Source organism: Microcaecilia unicolor, chromosome 1 (assembly GCF_901765095.1).
Source record: "Microcaecilia unicolor chromosome 1, aMicUni1.1, whole genome shotgun sequence".
Classification (NCBI taxonomy): domain Eukaryota; kingdom Metazoa; phylum Chordata; class Amphibia; order Gymnophiona; family Siphonopidae; genus Microcaecilia; species Microcaecilia unicolor.
The window spans coordinates 569621645-569643906 of record NC_044031.1 but is presented as its reverse complement, the minus strand read 5'-3'; the positions used below and the strand labels follow the sequence as shown (position 1 = coordinate 569643906).

General features: G+C 47.7%; 1 protein-coding gene across 2 annotated transcripts in view; it reads left to right on the top strand.

The window, feature by feature from the left end:
* Nucleotides 1-22262, top strand: part of TRPS1 (transcriptional repressor GATA binding 1) — a 593514-nt gene that overhangs the window by 276127 nt on the left and 295125 nt on the right. The window lies entirely within an intron of this gene.

Sequence of the window (22262 nt, the reverse complement as noted above, 5' to 3'; positions counted from 1 at the left end):
TAATATATGGAAGTCTGGTTTAGGATGGGCTGGAAAGGGCTTAGCAACTTCAGTGGCTGGAACATAAGGACAGTTCTGGACAGATTTTTACGATCTGTGTCCAACAAATGAGAAGACGCATAGACTGGAGTGGGCTTCAACGACAACTCCAGCAGTTGGAACATAAGGATAGGGCCAGGTAGACTTCTATGGTCTATGTGCCAGAAACACAAAAGAAAGACCATAATCAAGTATATAATATCATACTCGTTGATTTAATCATGAATTGATAATGAGTGTGACTATTGGGCAGACTGGATGGACCATTCAGGTCTTTATTTGCTGTCACTTACTATGTTACAATTAATCCTCTTTGCTCCCGGGCTCAGCTCTGACACAGGCATGAGCATCAGATGTCACCTGACCTACTGGCGTGTGCATGTGGTGACCTCTCAGCACACAGTGCCAGTAAATCAAGAGACAAATCTTACATGTGCACATCAGAGTGTTCCAAGTTTCAGCTTCCATTCCTTCCTTGCCTACAGTGCTGTGGCTCAAATCCAGAGAGTGACTCAGGGAGCTGACTGGAATTTTCTTTTTTGTACCATTAAATTCTTAAAGTGACGGGTGGGGATAGGTTAAATTCTTGCGGGGACAGGTTGGGATGGGTTACATTTTTGCGGGGATGGGTAAGATTCCAGTGAGGACGGGTAAGATTCCAGCAGGGACAGGCGGGGATGGGTAAGATTTCTGTCCCCGTGCAACTCTCAACTTCACAGTCCCCAACATTGAAGCTAGGACATTTACCTTTAATTCAGCATACAAAAATGTATACATATTAAAACTATAGTATCATCTTGGGAACATACAACATCCACTGGAAACACTTGTTTTTGTTTTTCTTTATTAAAACTCTGCAAAAAAAGAGACACCCAGAACCTATATAGCAAACATCAAACCAAGCTAACATTAACTTCCAAGATTCAAAATGCAAGAACCCTACCTGTGAAAAGAAGTACTGAAAATATTGCACCAGGTCCAGAAAAACTATTGCAGAATGAGAGATAGCTGTTCATATGTTTTCTTTTTTGGGTATGATATTAAATCACTTTGTAGACTTCTGAAACGTAGGCTTCTATCACTGTGCAATGCACAATATATTATGGCCAGCCTTTTAGGTTTGAAAACACGAGAGGAGAAGGAAATCTAATGTGCAAATTTTCATCAGTGATAAATTGGCAAGATTAAAGTTTAGTCAAAATAAACTATAATTTACAACTGCTCCTCAGCTGTAGAGCATAATAACATGTTTTTCTGACATTCAAAAAAGTAATTAAAATTAAACAGCTGGGATGTTACCCATGTTTCAGTCTTGATGCCCAAAGGATGCCTTAAAATATGAGTGTATAAATTCTAAATGGACTCTTAAGGATAATGGATGCATTTAATCATTAGAACCACTTAAGGCAAAGTGTTTTGGCTCATTTTGTAAGCAAGAGTGACAAAATAAAGCAAAAATGAAACATAAACAGCGAAATGAATTGTAGATATGTTTGGGTAGTACATTGTATCCTATCTATATCTATACATCACATGCGCACACATTAGTACATTTTATTTTCCGTTCCCTCTCCTTCCCTCTAGTGTCTGGGATAAAGAATTTTTATGTGCATGAAAGCAAAGATATTTCTGACATTCCTCATTAGGGTATGTATTAAACTGCTTGCAGAACAATTTAGATTATGAATTTTGCATTTGAAATGACTCTAAACTGCAAGGCCTGGAGCATTGCATTGCTTTAGCAACTTCCTTCCTTTGAGAATGGGATTCAACTATCCGTGCTTTGTATTTCTGATTATAACGGACTGCATTCAGTTTCATTGCTATATAACAAGAATGTGGAAAACAATGCACTATTCCATTAAATTCAAAAGTTAAAAAAATGTTACATTTTTGAGCAACTGCTTTTGCTGATGTAGAGTAGCAGAAATTACCCTGTAACTTTAAAAAAGCAATTTGTATAGAGAGAGCAGGGTCATATTAAGGTATAGGCAGTGGTGTGCTGGAGCTGGCTCGCACCGGCTCGCAAGAGCCGGTTGTTAAATGTATGGTCATCTTGCGAGCTGGTTGTTGGACCGTGCGAGCTGGCTCGCTTCTGCGCCCCTGGTCGTCCATCATCTGTCTGCAGCTCTGCGAGTCCCCGATAGCCATTTCCTTCTTACGCCGCAACCCTACCTTTACAAATTTTATTTTCCCTCGAGGCGCGCTGGCGTTGAAGGCTTGAAGCAAAGGCAGCAGGCTCAGCTCGGTTCCAGGCCTTCCCTTCGCATCATGGCTCCGCCCTCGCGCAAACAGGAAATACGTCAGGTGAGGGCGGAGCCATGATGCGAAGGGAAGGCCTGGAACCGAGCTGAGCCTGCTGCCTTCGCTTCAAGCCTTCAACGCCGGCGCGCCTCGAGGGAAAATAAAAATTTTAAAGGTAGGAGTGCGGCGTAAGAAGGAAATGGCTATCGGGGACTCGCAGAGGGCTTACGGATAATGGACGAGCGGGGGGGGGGGCTGGAAGAAGGCAGATGGAGGGGAGGAGGGCAGGGGAGGAGACGACCCAAGGGTTGCTGGACATGGGTGGATTATGGAGGGGATGGCAGGGGGAGAGGAGGGTTGCTGGACATGGGTGGGTGGATGGAGGGCAGGGGAGAGGAGGGCTGCTGGACATGGGTGGGTGGGTGGGTGGATGGCGGACAGGGGAGAGGAGGGTTGCTGGACGTGGGTGGATGGAGGGCAGGGGAGAGCAGGGCTGCTGGACATGGGTGGGTGGATGGAGGACAGGGGAGAGCAGGGTTGCTGGACGTGGATGGAGGGCAGGGGAGAGGAGGGTTGCTGGACATGGGTGGATGGAGGGCAGGGGAGAGCAGGGCTGCTGGACATGGGTGGATGGATGGAGGGGAGATGAGGGTTGCTGGACATGGGTGGGTGGATGGAGGGCAGGGGAGAGGAGAGTTGCTGGACGTGGGTGGATGGAGGGCAGGGGAGAGCAGGGCTGCTGGACATGGGTGGATGGATGGAGGGCAGGGGAGAGGAGGGTTGCTGGACATGGGTGGGTGGATGGAGGGCAGGGGAGAGCAGGGCTGCTGGACATGGGTGGGTGGAGGAGAGGGCAGGGGAGAGGAGGGTTGCTGGACATGGACGGAGGGGAGGGAAGAGTGAGGAATGAGATGAGAAGAGGGAAAAGGAAGAAAGGAGAATAACTGCATATGGATGGAGAAAATAGGCAGAAGCTGAGGACCAGAAATGAAGAATAAAGGAGGAAAGAAATAAATGGAAAGGAAGCCCTGGAAACGGAGTTAAGAGGACAGATAGCAGCAGAATCGGATACTGGGCCAGCATGATCAGAAAAACAGTCACCAGACAACAAAGGTAGAAAAAAAACTCATTTTATTTTCATTATAGTGTTTGGAATATGGTCACTTTGAGAATCAGGTGCTCAACATTAAAAGTTTATATTTATTTACTTATTTATGGCATTTTATCCCACATTAAACACGAATTAGATTGGAACCTGGGATCATTTAATAGTTTTTTCCTGGAGAGAGTAATGCATTGCCCTCCCCCCCTGGCTATAGCCAGCTCTGCAATTTTGGGGGGGGGGGGGCGCAGAGGTGGATGGGGGGCGCAGTGGTGGACGGGGGGGGGGGGGGGGGGGCGCCAAGGTGGACCGGGGAGAGAGCCTGTTGTTAAAAATTTACCAGCACACCACTGGTTATAGGTAAACTGGGCGTGTGCATAGGACCCAAACGTTTAGGGGTGGTGGATATCCCCTGTCTGATGTGCTCAGGACTCAGGCTAGGATTTCACCCCCCCCCCCCCCCCCCCCCCCCGGATTATGGAAATTTGGAAATTGTCTTTGTCTTTATGTCAGAAGGATGGCTAAAGTGTTTGGTTATTTTGTTGTTGTTTTAGTCTTCTGTACTCTCCAGTGCTCCCCCTTCCTGTTCAGAGATTGTGGTAAAGTCCATTCAGTGGGACTGAACACAGTAAAGAGAAGCTGAGCTGGGGGCAGTTCTGTGTGCAGTGCAGGTGTTGGGGGAAACTGAGCTGTACACGTGGGTTTGGAGAGAGCAGGTGAACCAGTGACTCTGTTCCAGATTTTATTTTATTTATGTATTTGTTTTTTGGAATTTATTAACCACTTTTATGAAGATATTCACCCAAGGCAGTGTACAACAGGTATAGTTTAACATAAAACTTACAATTTTGTTAACAGCATAACAATAGTAAAATAGCCACGAATAAACATAAATACAATAAATGAGGTACACTTGAAAACAGTAAATTGAAATCTAATAATAGAACTACCGTGAAACAGTATCAAAAATATACACATTTGACAGCATTGGAATTAAAATATCAGAGATATAGTACAATGTTAGCGTAATAGTAATGATACACCTAATAAACATGCGTTAGAGCATTCAGTTAACATAGATATGATGCTGAAGAGGGGATGATGTTAGATGAGCTAGGAAGGTAAAACGAATAGGGAAAAGGCTGAGACAAAGGACTGAAAGTGGGTAGTGTTGGTTGGAGATGCACTGATTGGTCGATGATCAGAAGCAAACGCAGGTGCTAGAGGCTGTTAGTGCCGTAAAAGTGCCTGTGTTTGCTACCACCCCATAATCAGAGCCACTGAGCGCAGGCTCTGAACACAACTAGCATGCAGATGCATGCTAAATGTATTCCTCCACAATGATCAGCGAGCAACATGCCAAACATTGGTGCGCTGTCCGCGGCAAACCCTATACAAGCTCGGACCTGGCATTAGGGTTTGCAGACCATTGGGGAGGAATGGTGAGCCCTGTCCAGCATGCATTTGCATGCTAGCAGGCCCCCATTCCCCCCCAATGCAGCAGCTCCTCCCCCTGCAGGAGCAGCAAGTCTGACTTGACCCCCTGCCCCCAGAGACATGGGGGCTGGAGGTTCCTTTTATGATGTGAAGCCGGGCTGGGTACTTCTATTTTTGAGGCGACGCCGATGGAAGAGGAGGTAAGCCTCCTCCAATAAAGGTAAGGGTGGGGGGTCGTGGGGACTGGAGGTCTGCTGGACTTCCACTCCCTGTGTCGCTTGGCTTTGGGTGGGGGTACTTGGGGTCTGGTGGTCCCATGGACTTATAGCCCCTGTGTTTGACAGCCCAGACCTGTCGGAGATAATAGCGTGCTTAAATTTGCATGCTATTATTTCTGATCAAAGGGGTGGTAAAGCCCCACGCTGTTCCAGCACTATTTTTAGAGCGCTGTTTGGAACAGCGTGGGGCTTTCGATCATCTGCCCATGACTGAATGAGCACATGGACAGCAGAAGCAGCCCAGCATCATTAGTATGTCTGTGACTGAAGAGCAAGAGTGTATGTGTGTGTATGTGTATATGTGTGTGTGTGTGTATGTATGTATGCAGTGCTTTTTTTTTTTGCCGGTACGCGCTGGTACAGCATACCCGCACCTTTTTTGTGTGGTCCAGCTCACCTGCCCGCTCCCTTCCGTTCGTACATCCGGCCGTGCTCCCTGCGTTGCAAAACTTTTGTTTACCCAAAGTCACAGTGAAGGCAGCAGGCAGGCAAGCTCGCCTCCTTGTTGCTCGCTTCGCTTCCCTTCCCTCTCAGCGCATCCAGTCGTCGCGGAAAGGAAATTACATCAGAGGAGGACGGGATGCGCTGAGAGGGAAGGGAAGTGAAGCGAGCAACAAGGAGGCAAGCCTGCCTGCCTGCTGCTTTCACTGCCGGTTCGCCACGACTTGGTAAACAAAAGTTTTGCAACACAGGGAGCACAGCCGGGTGCACGAACGGAAGGGAGTGGGCAGGTAGGGCTGGGGTTGAATGATCTCGGGGGCAGAGGCTGGGCGAGTTAGTGGACATGGAAGGGAGGGGGAGGATAAGGGGCAAAAGAGAATCGCTGGACATGGAGGGGAGAGAGGAGAGGAGAATCGCTGGACATGGATGGGAGGGGAGGACAAGGGAGAGAGGAGAATCATTCTGGACATGGATGGGAAAGGAGAGCAGGGGAGAGGAAAATTGCTGGACATGGATGAGAAGGGAAGGCAGGGAAGAGAGAATTGCTGGACATGGATAGGAGGGGAGGGCTGGGGAGAGTAAAATCGTTGGGAGGGCACGGGAGAGAGGAGAATCGCTGGGCATGGAAGGGAGGGCAGAGGAGAGAGGAGACATGCTGGACATGGATGGGAGGGGAGGGCAGGGAAGAGAGAATCGCTGGACATGGATGGGAGGGGAGGGCAGGGAAGAGAGAATCGCTGGACATGGATGGGAGGGGAGGGCAGGGGAGAGAGGAGTATCGCTGGACATGGATGGGAGGAGAGGACAGGGGAGTTTTGAGAATCGCTGGACATGGAGGAGAGGGCAGGGGAGAGAGGAGACATGCTGGACATGGATGGAGGGGAGGGAAGACAGGAAGGAGATGCACATGGATGGGAGGCAAGGGCAGGGGAGAGAGGAGAAATGCTTGAAATGGATGGAGAGGAGAGCAGGAGATAGAGGAGAAATGCTGGACTTGGATGGAGGAGAGAGAATTATTGCTTGTTATGGATACAGGGGAAGGAAGAGAGAGGAGAAATGCTGGACATGGATGGAGGGAAGGAGAGAGGAGAAGTGCTGGACATGGATGGAGGGGAGGAAAGAAAAAAAGAAGATGCACGTGGATGGAGATGAGGGAAAGGGAAGAGAGGAGAAAAACTGCACATGGATGGAGAAAATAGGCAAAAGCTGGATCCACTTTGTACCTCCTCCAGTCAATTCCACGGAGGGAGGACCCAGCTTTTACTTATGGATGCAGGGCAAGAAATGAAGAACAAAAGGAGGAAAGTAAAGAAATAAATGGAAAGGAAGCTCGGGAAAAGGAGTTAAAAGAACAGATAGCAGGAGAATCAGAGACTGGGACCAATATGGATAGAAAAACAGTCACCACACAACAAAGATAGAAAAAAAAAATCATTTTATTTTCATTTTAATGTTTGGAATATGCCCAGTTTGAGAATTTACATCTGCTGTTGTATTTTGCACTGGGTATACTGGAGCTATAACAGCTTACAGAAATTTATAATGAAAAAAAATCATGTTATTTTTTTCTTCTATACTAGTATAATATTTTCAATGATGTCTGTTTATATGCGCCATGGCTAGTATAAGGGGTGTGGCAAATGTGGGTGTGGCTGTCATGGGGCGGGGCCATATGTGATGACCCCGTCCATAATGAGTACTGGCATCTTTTTTTCTACAAAAAGCACTGTATGTATATGTGTGTGTATGTGTGTATATGTATATATGCACGCACTGTGTCTGAAAAGCAAGAGTGTGTGTGTGTATTTGTCTTTATCTCTGGTAGGGACAGTCTCATATAAACAGAGCTTGTTTTTGACAATTTGCAATTTAAGTTCATTGGTACAAATGTACCTGTGTGCAAATGAAATGAAATGACATTTTTATCCAGGGAATTTACCTTGCTACCTATTAAGTTACCTGTCATATTCCTTTGAAAACTGTCCTTTATACTGCCTGCTCTGTATATCCATCCAGAAACAACAATGAAAGCTATAATCATCTTTTGGTTTCTTCCATTTTTGACTTTTTTTCCACATATAAAACTTTGTAAACTTATACCTTGTATGCATTTTCCATGAATTTTATTCTTGAGGTAGTCCACTCTTGGCATATCTGGTTTGTATTGGTAGTAGAAGATGAAAATGACTTACCCAACTTCCATGATTCTTAGTCCACTGTTCCAGAGCTGCCAAATTAACCAATTCCAGTTGGGAGACTTTCTGGCAAGTTGTTGTGCTATTTATAATCTGTGATTCTCCCCTTGAAAAGTTGTATTCTCTGAGGACAAGCAGTTTTATCTATTCTGACAAGTAGGTGATGCCGACTTGCGTCACCCGGTCTAGGACTTATGATTAGCATAAATAGAGCTTTGTGGACCGCAAGACATGCTCCACCACTCGTGCGTGAGTGCCTTCCTGTCGGCTACGAGAACGCAGTCTCCTCAGTTGTACTGCAGTGAGGAGAGGGTGGGGTTTTTATTTATTTATTTATTTTTACCGTCTCCTCACTTCACTTCATGCAAAGAGCCTTTTTTGTTCCTTTTGGCATTTTTTTTCTGTCTTTTATTGTGTTTCCATTTGTGGAATTCCTTTATTTTCTAGTTTACTTTGCCTGTTTTTGTTTCCTTACTTTTCCGTCATTTGGCCTTTTTTAGGCCTTGACTTCAGCTGGAATGTTTCCTTCCTTTTTGCCGTGCCTTGCCTGTTTTTCAGGCACCATCGCTTAATTTATTTTAACCGAGGAAGTTTTTCCTTCCATGTTCATGAAGGTTCCCAGTGGCTTTAAGCACTGCACCAGGTACAATCGGATGATCTCTGAGAAAGAAACCCATTCTTGATGTCTTCAGTGTCCATTCCATATGACTTGCCGGTCGTGGGGAGGCTGATGTTTTTTCAAGAAAGTTGGCCCCTTATAACCTCTGACTGGTGGGTTCTTCAAATAGTCTGTCTTGGATATGCTCTCAATTGGTATCTCAAACCTCCAAATTGCCCACTGAGAGCTCAATCATTCAGCTTTCAGCACAGGCAAGTACTTGCAGAGGAACTCTCTCAGCCCTTCTGAGAGTGGTTGAGCCTGTTCCACCAGGGGAGGAAGGGTGGGGGGATTCTATTCCAGGTACCTCCTTGTGCAAAAGAAAACACGGGGGATGTGTCCCATTCTAGACCTAAGGGCCATGAACAAATTCCTAGTCTGAGAAAAGTTCAGAATGGTTTCCCTGGGCACTCTTCTCCCAATGATTCAGGAAAACAATTGGCTATGCTCTCTGGACTCAAAGAATGCATATACTTGCGTCCCACTGGAAGTATCTTCGAGTTCGACTGGGAACACATCCCTTTCAGTACCGCGTGTTGCCTTTTGGCCTTGTGTCAGCTCCCAGGGTTTTCATCAAATGTCTGAAGGTAGTTGCAGGATCTCTACACAGACTGGGAGTCCAAGTGTTCCCATATCTCGATGATAAGCTGGTAAAGGGCACCTCTCCAGACAGTGCTCAGGAGTCTATGCGTATGACTATTTGGGTGCTCGAGCTACTAGGGTTTATTTTAAATTACTCCAAGTCGCATCTTCGCCCTGTCCAGTGATTGGAGTTCATAAGAGCCCTGCTTGATACACAGAAGTTTCAAGCCTACCTTATGGAGATGAATGCAGAAACTCTTGTTGCAGTCGCTTCCAGAATTCAAGCCTCTCAGGAGGTCACAGCTCTGCAGATGTTGAGATTGTTGGGTCACATGTCTTCATATAAGATCAGTTCAATGGACCCTGGCTTTTCACATGTATCAAGGCATGGGAAGCCTGAAAGATGCCATTCAAGTGTCCCCAGAGCTTGTACGCTCTCTTCAGTGGTGGACCATTCGATCCAATTTGACTCTGGGATTTCCTTTACAAATTTCTGTAGTTGCCTAGCTCCTATGATCACTCACAAATTACTATGTGCCATGCCTACAGCTTGACTTTGCACTTTTGTTTACTACTTCTGGAGAGGTGACTTTTGAAGTGTGTGGAGGGCAGGGGAAGTGAGGGTGATGGCGGGGGTGGGTTGGTGGGGTGAGGAAAGGTAAATAAGGGTTCATGATATAGGCCCAATATAGATTCTTCTACTAAAGTTCAGTACAGTTTTGCACTTACCATGTGTTAGTACCAATAATTAATGGTTGGCAAGTTCAAATCAAATGTAGTAAATGCAGAGGATAAGTATTGCATTGCACCGTGTTAATCTGTAGTGCCAGCATGGGTGCCTGCACTATCTATCATAGTAGGTAATGTGCTGCAGATCAAACATAAATAAAATATGAGCTACATAGATCTACTGTGGTGGTGCTCCTCTCACACACATTACCTCACCCCATGTCTTATCTCCCTTCTCAACCCCCCCCCCCCCCCCGATCCTGTCCCACCAGACATTCTAATCCTTTGACATACCCTTGATCTCAACTCTACTGCCCCAATAACCCTATAATCCATCATTCAAATAAGCCCCTTCCCAAGCCATGCCCATGTGTGACTGGAAATATTTTCCTATCCCTCTAACACCCCTGGGAGTTATTCAGAGATGATTGATGGTGGTGTAGTGGGCTCGGATGAGAGTGGTCTCCCTACTCCAACTGTCCAGCTCAGAGGAAAACAAAATAGGTGCCATGACCTCTAGTGGTAGTCTCATGATACTACTGCTAAGCGTCATGGCAGCCATCTTGTTTAGCAGAGCTGGAGGAGATGGGAACAGAGAGGGTCTTTCTGTTCCAGCTCACCACTGATCATCTCTAGTTAAGTCCCGGTGATGATGGAGGAGTGGGAAAAATAGTTTCCAATGATGTGTGGGTAGGGCTTGGGTCCAGGTAAGGTTCTATCTGAATGATGGGTTCTGGGGGTATCAGAAGGGGTTAGAGGGTTGTGATTGGGGGTCTCGGGGGGGGGGGGGTGTAGAATAGGATGTCCAAAGGAAAAGTAGGGGACCCCGAGCCTCCACCATTGGTCTGTGGCCGTGCTACCACATTGCTGGTAGCAGAGCTGCACTTAGTTCAGTTGTGTTATCAGCAGTCATGACAGCTAGTACACAGTACTGACCCACATACCAGCTTTCACAGCCAGTAATACCTCTGACTTAAACACGCCGTGCCCAGCTCCTTCCCGTACGTGAGTTAAGCAGCTAGGGCTAGATTATATAAATGGTGCCCAAAAAAAATGTTTAAACAGTAACAAAACCCACACTAGTCATCTGATTCTATAAAGGTCACCATAAATTGTGTGCAAAAATTTAAGAGCTTTCCCGATTTGCATAATAAACAGTGTTCTATAAGTCATGCATAAAAGTTTAGTGCAATTTATAGAATGCTCACCAAGCAGAGAGTCGTGCGTAAATTTAGGCGTGGAGCACCATTCTGTAATTATGAGTGTAACTCGAAGCCATGCCCTATTCTGCCCTGAAATGCCCATGACCCTCCCAGTTCTGCTCCCCCCTTTTTTTGACCATATGTAAATTAACTTATGCATGTTGGTCCCAATTTAATTTAATGCCAATAATTGGTTTTTAAAAACCAATTGACAGTAATTGACTTATTGCATGTGAAGATCAGGAATGCACTTACATTTGCACACACAATTTATGGCAACTTTTATAGAATTGGAGGACTAGTGTGGGTTTTGTTACTGTGCTGCTGGTTTTAATGTGTGGTTGACATTAGTGCTTACATCTAATGTTTGGTAAAACCTGCGTTAGCTGCTTAATGCAGCTTAGTGAAAGAGCCCCATAGGATTGATCAGTTCCCGAGAGTGCATATTCTTTTACAGTACTGCAAGTTCATTTCAATTTAATCCATGTTACTTGCAAACAGTTTTTCTTTTCTTTCAGTCTCTAGTCAGTTTTGACATCTGTATCCATATTCTTTGGGGATAAAAATTTAATTCTAAGTTAGTGTGTGTCCCCATTTGTGAAAATGATTACTGCCAATGGCAGTGGAACACATCTTTGCTTAGGGGTAGGGAACAGTCTGTGCCCCTATCTTAGTACTGTGTAGGCTACGGCCCCCCTCCTTCCCAAATTTCATTGTCTATGCTTGTGGCTGATTTTGTGAGCTATGTATTTTATTGACCTCTGTTATATTGCTAAGTATTTGTGGTCAGCTGTGGTCCCTCACTTCTCTTTTGAAGAGAAATGCACAGACGTAAAAATTATTAGTAAAGCGTGCAAACTATGTTGGTGAACATGCAAGAAGTTTGAAGGTATGTTGCATACTTTTCATGAAAAAAAAGAATTCCTCAAACAGTAAATCTGTATCTGTTTGAGCTGACTTGCTATATTTGTTGCAGGTTTCATATGAATCTGTAGCATTTCTGGTTGCATTTTACCAAGATTATCTGGGAGAATTTTTGATAAATTTCCCAGTGAACTTGGAAAATATCCTCAAAATCCAGTTTATTAGAAAAGAGGTGTGAAAATCTTCCTAGTTTTATTTCAAGTTCGTATGTTTGACAAGTGTAAAAATACTTATTCTGAAGGGTTAAAGATTACCACTGCCCCTGGAAAATATTAGCACAATTTTGAAAGGAATTTGAATGCCCGTGGTTCCGTTAATGCCTACAGAACTTTTCCATTTTAGCAGCAGGTGCTCTATGAAACTCTGGTGACAAAAAACATATTACCATTAAGAGGGCTGTTCTATTGCAATGGCTTGCGTACCTTTGGGCAGATATGGAGAAGGCCGAATTTGCTTCCTTTGAAGACCTTCAGGATTTAGTGAATGATAATCTTGCCTCACCAATCTATTACATTTCTTTGAAGGGTTGAACAAACGTGGATCAAGGTGAGCCGGTCGATTTGTGTATCTGGATTTTCAAAAAGCATTTGACAAAGTACTTCATGAAAGACTTCAGAGGAAATTGGAGAATCATGGGATAGGAAGTAGTTTCCTGTTGATTACGCCTACCCTCAAACTTTGGGGTTTGTTTACGAAGCAGCGCTAGTGGCTGTCCATGCACTAGTGCTGACACTCGGCAGTAGCACATGGACAGCCACTAGCGCTGCTTAGTAAACCAGAACATATGTGCCTTCACATTTAGGGCTCATTTTATAGAATAGCATATAATAGGAATATTGCAATTTATGTCCTACGTGTACCCATATGTATGTAAATGACAGTATTCTGGCCATTTTTGTGCGTTCTTGGCATCTAAATGTTGGGGCCTTCTTTATAGAATTACCCACTTTATCCTTAGGTCTATAAAAATAGCTGCCGCCACCACCACCTTGTAAATCTTCACAAAAAAACCTTATTTCACTTCGAGAGGAAAACAGAATCCAAAAAGATAAATGAGCGTTTTGTTTTTATTCATTCTGTTTCCACAGAATACTTAATCACTGCTGCTGTCGACGCATAATGTTCTTGCTTGATGTCAGTGAAAATGTATCACGCTGGGAGAAAACAAAATGAAACGAGCAAATTCTACAATTTTTCTCTTCTGATCTTTGCTTATTCAACAGCATTACGTGATGCCCCATGCTTTTTCTTCAGGCACTTGATCTGTCATTATTCTTGCAAAATGGAAAACGTTAAGCAGCAGGGCCAGGGATTAGATTTCTAAGATAATTCAGTTGGTATTTGTTTTTACTTTTTATTTTTGCTTTAAAGATCAATTCACAATTTAAAGAGTGAACAAAGAAATATACACACATATTCCAAAGGAAAAATTATACAAAACCAATAATAGAGAGAAAACAGTCCACCACAATAAAAGCTGTCATCAACTAAACATAGGTAATAATTTCAATTTAAAATGGTGACTTAGGAGGTAGACGCACCTGCAGCTGCTCTCCAGATCATTCCAGTTCATTCTTCTCAGAGTGCCTCCCAGCCAGTGGGTGATGGGCAAGTGGAGAGGGAAGGTCAGGGAGTTTCCCTCTGCTCCCAGTGCAGTTCTGGTGATGAGGCAGATGACGCTGGATTCTGTTGGAGCACCTTTGGGCCCCCTGAAAACTTAATCTCCTTCTGCCCATACTGATGCTTTGGCATCAGTCAGTGTGGACGGGAGGTCTTTGAGTCCCATTGAGCATGTGGGCCCCCCCCCCCCCCACCAAAGCCAGGGAGTGCGAATGCTGTCGGTATTTCTGCACCCTAGGAAGCGCAGAGGCTGAAGAACCAGGTTTACAGAGAATGAAGGCACCGACAGCAAAGGAGACTGTGGAACCTGGGCAAGAGATTCAGTTTTAAAGATATTGCCTCCAGAAACTGTGAGTACTCTCTCTAAGGTGGAAAGTCTACCTCCCTCTGTTATACCATCTTGGGTGATTGTTAAACCGGCTGTAGTGACTTTGGAGTCACTTTGGGAAATTGACACGCATTCTTCTTTACAATCATGGCCACTCCGTTTCTTATTATAGTTTTATTTTAGTTATGAGGTGTTAGTGTTGAAATGTTTTGAGACCCTTTCTGCATAGCCACGCTGGACATTACATGCACAAGTCTCAATGCTGAGCAGAAGTTTTCCACCAGTGGAACATTACTATTCATTTCCGTGATGTAGATGGTTTCATTTGAAACATAGTATAATGATTTAGAAAAGGCAATAACAATGGAAAGTTTAAATAAACTTACAATACAATCTCGATTACCTGACATTAGCTGATCCGACCATCCGCTATATCCAACAGACCTTCCCCGCCCCCCCGTGACATTGCACAGTTTCTCTTTCTGTTTTCAGAACCCGGGATCCTACTTTTACTGCAAAATAGCACTGTTGTGAGCCAGGACCCTGATTTTACTGTCTTTGTTTCTGCATTGTTTGAGGGGTTACCATTGTTTTCCCATATTATCTCACTTTTCATTTATCCGACAATGGGTGAATCCCGTTTAGGTTGGATAATTGGAACTTTACTGTATTTGGATGTGCACTATATTTTTTTCACAGATAAGTCTGTAAAGCTCATAAGTCGGAATTTTTAATAATGGGACCTTGAATGAATATTTGCTTGAAATTCTCTAACATTGGATTATTATTTGTACCATTTGTACCCCACATTTTCCCACCAATTTGCAGGCTCAATGTGCCTTACATTTGCCGTAATGGCGGTTGCCATTTCCAGGTAACAGCATTACAATTGGTATTGCGTTAAGGTGTATACATACATGGTAACAGACATGTAACATAATATAAATGGAACAGATCATGGTGTATATATAAATTATGTGCACACATACATGGTAAAGAAGAATACATTATGTATAGGCCATTCAAATATAAACTAATTAGTCAGGTGCTAACAATCGGTTATTGGAATTAACAAGCACTTAATTGCAGTAATTAGGACTCATACTCAGATCTGCTCTATGCCATATTCTATAATATATGGGTTTAAATTTCATACCGTACGCCAAAGGGTGCATGACCATGGGAGGGGCATTGGTGGGCATGGAGCATTCCCAGAAATTAGACATGATGTTATACAGTACCTGCATTTGCATTCCTAACTGCCAACATTGGGTGCAAGCATTTACACTTTCCTTTGGCAGGTGTAAATGCTCGCATCCAAATTTAGGCATGAATGCACACTAACCTAGTATTTTATAAAGGCTATTCTCCGAGGACAAGCAGGCTGCTTGTTCTCACTGATGGGTGACGTCCACGGCAGCCCCTCCAATCGGAAACTTCACTAGCAAAGTCCTTTGCTAGCCCTCGCGCGCCCGCGCGCACCGCGCATGCGCGGCCGTCTTCCCGCCCGAAACCGGCTCGAGCCGGCCAGTCTTCTTTTGTCCGCACTCGGTACGGTCGTGTTTTCGCCGTGTCGAGCCCCGGAAAGTCGACCTCGCGCGTCCAATTTGTTTTGAACGTGTTTTTTTTCCTTCGGGAAAGCTTTGTCCTAGTCGGGAAGTGCTCCGGAAACCCCCCGCCGGGTTTCGTGTAAATCCTCCCCGTACTTCCAGCTTTTTTGCCCCGGTAAGTTTCTTTCGTCGTCGGGGTAGGCCTCTTTTCGGCCTCGGTCGAGATTTTTTCTCCCTCTAAATTTGGTGCTTCAAATTTCGCCATTTCGGCTTTTGATTTCGCCGGCGTGATTTTTCCGCCCATGACATCGAAGCCTTCCAGCGGCTTCAAGAAGTGCACCCAGTGCGCCCGGGTTATCTCGCTCACTGATCGACACTCGTCGTGTCTTCAGTGTCTGGGGGCCGAGCACCGCCCTCAGAACTGCAGTCTGTGTTCCCTGCTTCAAAGGCGGACTCAGGTAGCGAGACTAGCCCAGTGGAACGTGTTGTTCTCGGGCTCTTCGTCGGCATCGGCACCGGGATCTTCGAGTGCATCGACGTCGTCAGCGTCCAGACCTTCTTCCTCGGCCGCCCCTGCATCGAGTGCATCGAGGCATCGGGCCTCTGCATCGGCGCCGAGACATCGGATAGCTGCATCGACGTCGGTGGTACCAGGACCTCGTCTGCTGATGTCGTCGGACGGTGGTGCATCGGGTGGAGTGCAGGTGAGGGCTGTCCATTCCCCTGCTGGTGGCGGTGAGCCCTCGGGTGGGTCTCCGCCTACCCTGAGGGCTCCTGCGGTACAGCCCCCCCGAGATCGACCTTCTTCAGTCTCGGCCCCGAGGAAGCGACGGATGGATTCGACGTCCTCCTCGTCGGTGCCGGGGAGCTCCGGTGACATGCTTCGGAAGAAATCGAAGAAGCATCGACACCGGTCTCCTCCCCGTGTCGGCACCGAGAGCTCTGGGTCGCCGAGGGATTCGGCACCCAGCAGGCATCGGCACCGAGAGGACCGCTCACCCTCTGTTCAGGAGGTGTCGATGCGCTCCGCTCTGGACAGCCCGGAACTGCCTCCACGCCCGGAACAGGTACTGACGTCGACGCCTGCATCGACCTCTCAGCCTTTCTCTGCAGCCGCTCTAAACGAGAGCCTCCGGGCCGTTCTCCCAGAGATTCTGGGAGAGCTGTTGCGCCCTACCCCTCCGGTACCGGCGGTGCTTGCGCCACCGGTACCGTCGAGCGTGGCGCCGGCTGGCCCATCGCCCAGGTTGAGGTCCCCGACGTCGGTACCGCGTGCGGTACCGACCGCGGCCACCTCCCAGGAAGGCTCCCCGACTACGTCGGCGGAGGGAGCTTCGCCGATGCGGGCGAGGGAGTCTACCTCTCGACGCCCCCATCGTGGACGGGGTTCCACGGAGTCGAGCAGGGCGAGGTTGCAGACACAGGTCCGTGAACTTGTGTCTGACACCGAGGGTGAGGCCTCGTGGGAGGAAGAGGAAGATCCCAGATATTTCTCTGACGAGGAGTCTGAGGGTCTTCCGTCTGATCCCACTCCCTCTCCTGAGAGACAGCTTTCTCCTCCCGAGAGTCTGTCTTTTGCCTCCTTTGTCCGGGAGATGTCTACGGCCATCCCCTTCCCGGTGGTTGTGGAGGACGAGCCCAGGGCTGAAATGTTTGAGCTCCTGGACTATCCTTCTCCACCTAAGGAAGCGTCCACTGTTCCCTTGCACCATGTCCTGAAGAAGACATTGCTTGCGAACTGGACCAAGCCATTAACTAATCCCCACATTCCCAAGAAGATCGAGTCCCAGTACCGGATCCATGGGGACCCAGAGCTGATGCGCACTCAGTTGCCTCATGACTCTGGAGTTGTGGATTTGGCCCTAAAGAAGGCTAAGAGTTCTAGGGAACATGCTTCGGCGCCCCCGGGCAAGGACGCTAGAACCTTAGACTCCTTTGGGAGGAAGGCCTACCATTCCTCTATGCTCGTGTCCAAGATCCAGTCTTACCAGCTCTACACGAGCATACACATGCGGAATAATGTGCGGCAGTTGGCGGGCTTGGTTGATGCTCTTCCCCCTGAGCAAGCCAAGCCTTTTCAGGAGGTGGTCAGGCAGCTGAAGGCGTGCAGAAAATTCCTGGCCAGAGGAGTTTATGACACTTTTGATGTTGCGTCCAGGGCCGCTGCTCAAGGTGTGGTGATGCGCAGGCTCTCATGGCTGCGTGCCGCCGACCTGGAGAATAGAATCCAGCAGCGGATTGCGGACTCGCCTTGCCGTGCGGATAACATTTTTGGCGAAAAAGTCGAGCAGGTGGTAGAGTCTCTCCACCAGCGGGACACCGCATTCGACAAGTTCGCCCGCCGGCAGCCTTCAGCTTCTACCTCTACAGGTAGACGATTTTTCGGGGGAAGGAAGACTGTTCCCTATACTTCTGGCAAGCGTAGGTACAATCCTCCTTCCCGACAGCCTGCGGCCCAGGCTAAGCCCCAGCGCGCTCGCTCTCGTCAGCAGCGTGCGAATCAGCAAGGCCCCGCGGCTCCCCAGCAAAAGCAAGGGGCGAGCTTTTGACTGGCTCCAGCAGAGCATAGCCGACATCCAAGTGTCAGTGCCGGGCGACCTGCCTGTCGGAGGGAGGTTGAAAGCTTTTCACCAAAGGTGGCCTCTCATAACCTCCGATCAGTGGGTTCTCCAAATAGTCCGGCAAGGATACACCCTCAATTTGGCCTCCAAACCTCCAAATTGTCCACCGGGAGCTCAGTCCTACAGCTTCCAGCACAAGCAGGTACTTGCAGAGGAACTCTCCGCCCTTCTCAGCGCCAATGCGGTCGAGCCCGTGCCATCCGGGCAAGAAGGGCTGGGGTTCTATTCCAGGTACTTCCTTGTGGAAAAGAAAACAGGGGGGATGCGTCCCATCCTAGACCTAAGGGCCCTGAACAAATATCTCGTAAAAGAAAAGTTCAGGATGCTTTCCCTGGGCACCCTTCTCCCCATGATTCAGCAAAACGATTGGCTATGCTCTCTGGACTTGAAGGATGCCTACACACACATCCCGATACTGCCAGCTCACAGACAGTATCTGCGATTTCAGCTGGGCGCACGCCACTTCCAGTACTGTGTGCTACCCTTTGGGCTCGCCTCTGCGCCCAGGGTGTTCACAAAGTGCCTAGCTGTGGTAGCAGCGGCGCTTCGCAGGCTGGGGGTGCACGTGTTCCCATATCTCGACGATTGGCTGGTGAAGAACACATCCGAGGCAGGAGCCCTGCAGTCCATGCAGATGACTATTCGCCTCCTGGAGCTACTGGGGTTTGTGATAAATTACCCAAAGTCCCATCTTCTCCCAGTGCAGAAACTCGAATTCATCGGAGCCCTGCTGGATTCTCGGACGGCTCGCGCCTATCTCCCAGAGGCGAGGGCCAACAACTTGTTGTCCCTCGTCTCGCGGGTGCGAGCGTCCCAGCAGATCACAGCTCGGCAGATGTTGAGATTGCTGGGCCACATGGCTTCCACAGTTCATGTGACTCCCATGGCCCGCCTTCACATGAGATCTGCTCAATGGACCCTAGCCTCCCAGTGGTATCAGGCCGCCGGGGGTCTAGAGGACGTGATCCACCTGTCCACGAGTTTTCTCGAATCCCTGTATTGGTGGACGATTTGCTCCAATTTGACTCTGGGACGTCCCTTCCAAATTCCTCAGCCTCAAAAAGTGCTGACCACGGATGCGTCTCTCCTGGGATGGGGAGCTCATGTCGATGGGCTTCACACCCAAGGAAGGTGGTCCCTCCAAGAAAGCGATCTACAGATCAATCTTCTGGAGTTGCGAGCGATCTGGAACGCTCTGAAGGCTTTCAGAGATCGGCTGTCCCACCAAATTATCCAAATTCAGACAGACAATCAGGTTGCCATGTACTATGTCAACAAGCAGGGGGGCACCGGATCTCGCCCCCTGTGTCAGGAAGCCGTCAGCATGTGGCTCTGGGCTCGCCGTCAAGGCATGGTGCTCCAAGCCACATATCTGGCAGGCGTAAACAACAGTCTGGCCGACAGGTTGAGCAGGATTATGCAACCTCACGAGTGGTCGCTCAATTCCCGTGTGGTGCGACAGATCTTCCAGGCGTGGGGCACCCCCCTGGTGGATCTCTTCGCATCTCAAGTGAACCACAAGGTCCCTCAGTTCTGTTCCAGGCTTCAGGCCCACGGCAGACTGGCGTCGGATGCCTTCCTCCTGGATTGGGGGGAAGGTCTGCTGTATGCTTATCCTCCCATTCCTCTGGTGGGGAAGACTTTGTTGAAACTCAAGCAAGACCGAGGCACCATGATTCTGATTGCTCCCTTTTGGCCGCGTCAGATCTGGTTCCCTCTTCTTCTGGAGTTATCCTCCGAAGAACCGTGGAGATTGGAGTGTTTTCCGACCCTCATCACGCAGGACGAAGGGGCTCTTCTGCATCCCAACCTCCAGTCCCTGGCTCTCACGGCCTGGATGTTGAGGGCGTAGACTTTGCCTCTTTGGGTCTGCCAGAGGGTGTCTCCCGCATCTTGCTTGCTTCCAGGAAAGACTCCACTAAGAGAAGTTACTTCTTTCATTGGAGGAGGTTTGCCGTCTGGTGTGACAGCAAGGCCCTAGATCCTCGCTCTTGTCCTACACAGACCCTGCTTGAATACCTTCTCCACTTGTCTGAGTCTGGTCTGAAGACCAACTCCGTAAGGGTTCACCTTAGTGCAATCAGTGCATACCATTACCAAGTGGAAGGTAAGCCGATCTCAGGACAGCCTTTAGTTGTTCGCTTCATGAGAGGTTTGCTTTTGTCAAAGCCCCCTGTCAAGCCTCCTACAGTGTCATGGGATCTCAATGTCGTTCTCACCCAGCTGATGAAACCTCCTTTCGAGCCACTGAATTCCTGCCATCCGAAGTACTTGACCTGGAAGGTCATTTTCTTGGTGGCAGTTACCTCGGCTCGTAGAGTCAGTGAGCTTCAGGCCCTGGTAGCCCAGGCCCCTTACACCAAATTTCATCACAACAGAGTAGTCCTCCGCACTCACCCTAAGTTTCTGCCAAAGGTTGTGTCGGAGTTCCATCTGAACCAGTCAATTGTCTTGCCAACATTCTTTCCCCGTCCTCATTCCTGCCCTGCTGAACGTCAGCTGCACACATTGGACTGCAAGAGAGCATTGGCCTTCTATCTGGAGCGGACACAGCCCCACAGACAGTCCGCCCAATTGTTTGTTTCTTTTGATCCCAACAAGAGGGGAGTGGCTGTAGGGAAACGCACCATATCCAATTGGCTAGCAGATTGCATTTCCTTCACTTACGCCCAGGCTGGGCTGGCTCTTGAGGGTCATGTCACGGCTCATAATGTTAGAGCCATGGCAGCGTCGGTAGCCCACTTGAAGTCAGCCACCATGGAGGAAATTTGCAAAGCTGCGACGTGGTCATCTGTCCACACATTCACATCTCATTACTGCCTGCAGCAGGATACCCGACGTGACAGTCGGTTCGGGCAGTCAGTTCTTCAGAACCTGTTTGGGCTTTAGGATCCAACTCCACCCCCCGAGGGCCCTGTTTGTTCTGTTCCAGGCTACACTCTCAGTTAGTTGGTAAATTTTTTAGGTCAATCTCAGTTATGTCCTCGCCGTTGCGAGGCCCAATTGACCAATGTTGTTGTTTTGAGTGAGCCTGGGGGCTAGGGATACCCCATCAGTGAGAACAAGCAGCCTGCTTGTCCTCGGAGAAAGCGAATGCTACATACCTGTAGAAGGTATTCTCCGAGGACAGCAGGCTGATTGTTCTCACAAACCCGCCCGCCTCCCCTTTGGAGTTGTGTCTTCCCTTGAAGTGTATTGTCTTGCTACATACTGGACTGGCCGGCTCGAGCCGGTTTCAGGCGGGAAGACGGCCGCGCATGCGCGGTGCGCGCGGGCGCGCGAGGGCTAGCAAAGGACTTTGCTAGTGAAGTTTCCGATTGGAGGGGCTGCCGTGGACGTCACCCATCAGTGAGAACAATCAGCCTGCTGTCCTCGGAGAATACCTTCTACAGGTATGTAGCATTCGCTCTAAACGGACTTGGAAAAATCCAAAATCCCAGGAATAACATGTATAAAATGTTTGTACGTTTGGGAAGCTTGCCAGGTGCCCTTGGCCTGGATTGGCCGCTGTCGTGGACAAGATGCTGGGCTCGATGGACCCTTGGTCTTTTCCCAGTATGGCATTACTTATGTACTTATGTACTCCTTGGAGGCTGAGCCCTGGGGAATCCCGCCCCCCCCCCCCCCCCCGCCCTTCCTCTTGGCAGCCCTGATTGAATCTACCCTGTACTACATAGAGCATAATTTCATAATGGGCATCTTGGTTAATTGGGTAGGAAGGTGCTTATTTTATAAAGACGCATTGGCACCTTTGTAAAATACCAGCACAAATCTTGTGGAAATCATGTCTAGATTCAGATGTGTGCATTATTCTTGCTCTTGAGTAGGCTTATATGTGAGCATATACTTCATAAAATGTGCATGCCATTAACTATCCCTGGAAATAGAATAAATATAGTTATTTTTTCAGATCTGCTGGGAGCTGTTATCCAGCCTGGTTAGTTAGACAGGATACTGGGCTCGATGGACATTGGTCTGACTCAGCATGGCATCTGTTATGTTAGTGGAAATAATTATGAAAGAATGAGGAATTGATCAGGGTGGTTGGCCAATACTTTCCTATGCAAGAACTTGACACATTTGCAGACCAGTACCCTATTAGATAGTTGAGCTGTGTGCATAATTAAAGCTGTTAGGTTCATGATATGTATTTATTACCATTTGTGCTTTTTTATGTTTCTTTTCCTTTTACTTGACACAATTTGATATCTGAATGGTGCCCTCTCATTCTTTTTCTTTCCATTAAAAAAAAAAGAGGCACCACATATGCACCTATATACCTTTCCTGCTTATGCATTGTCTTATACAAGTA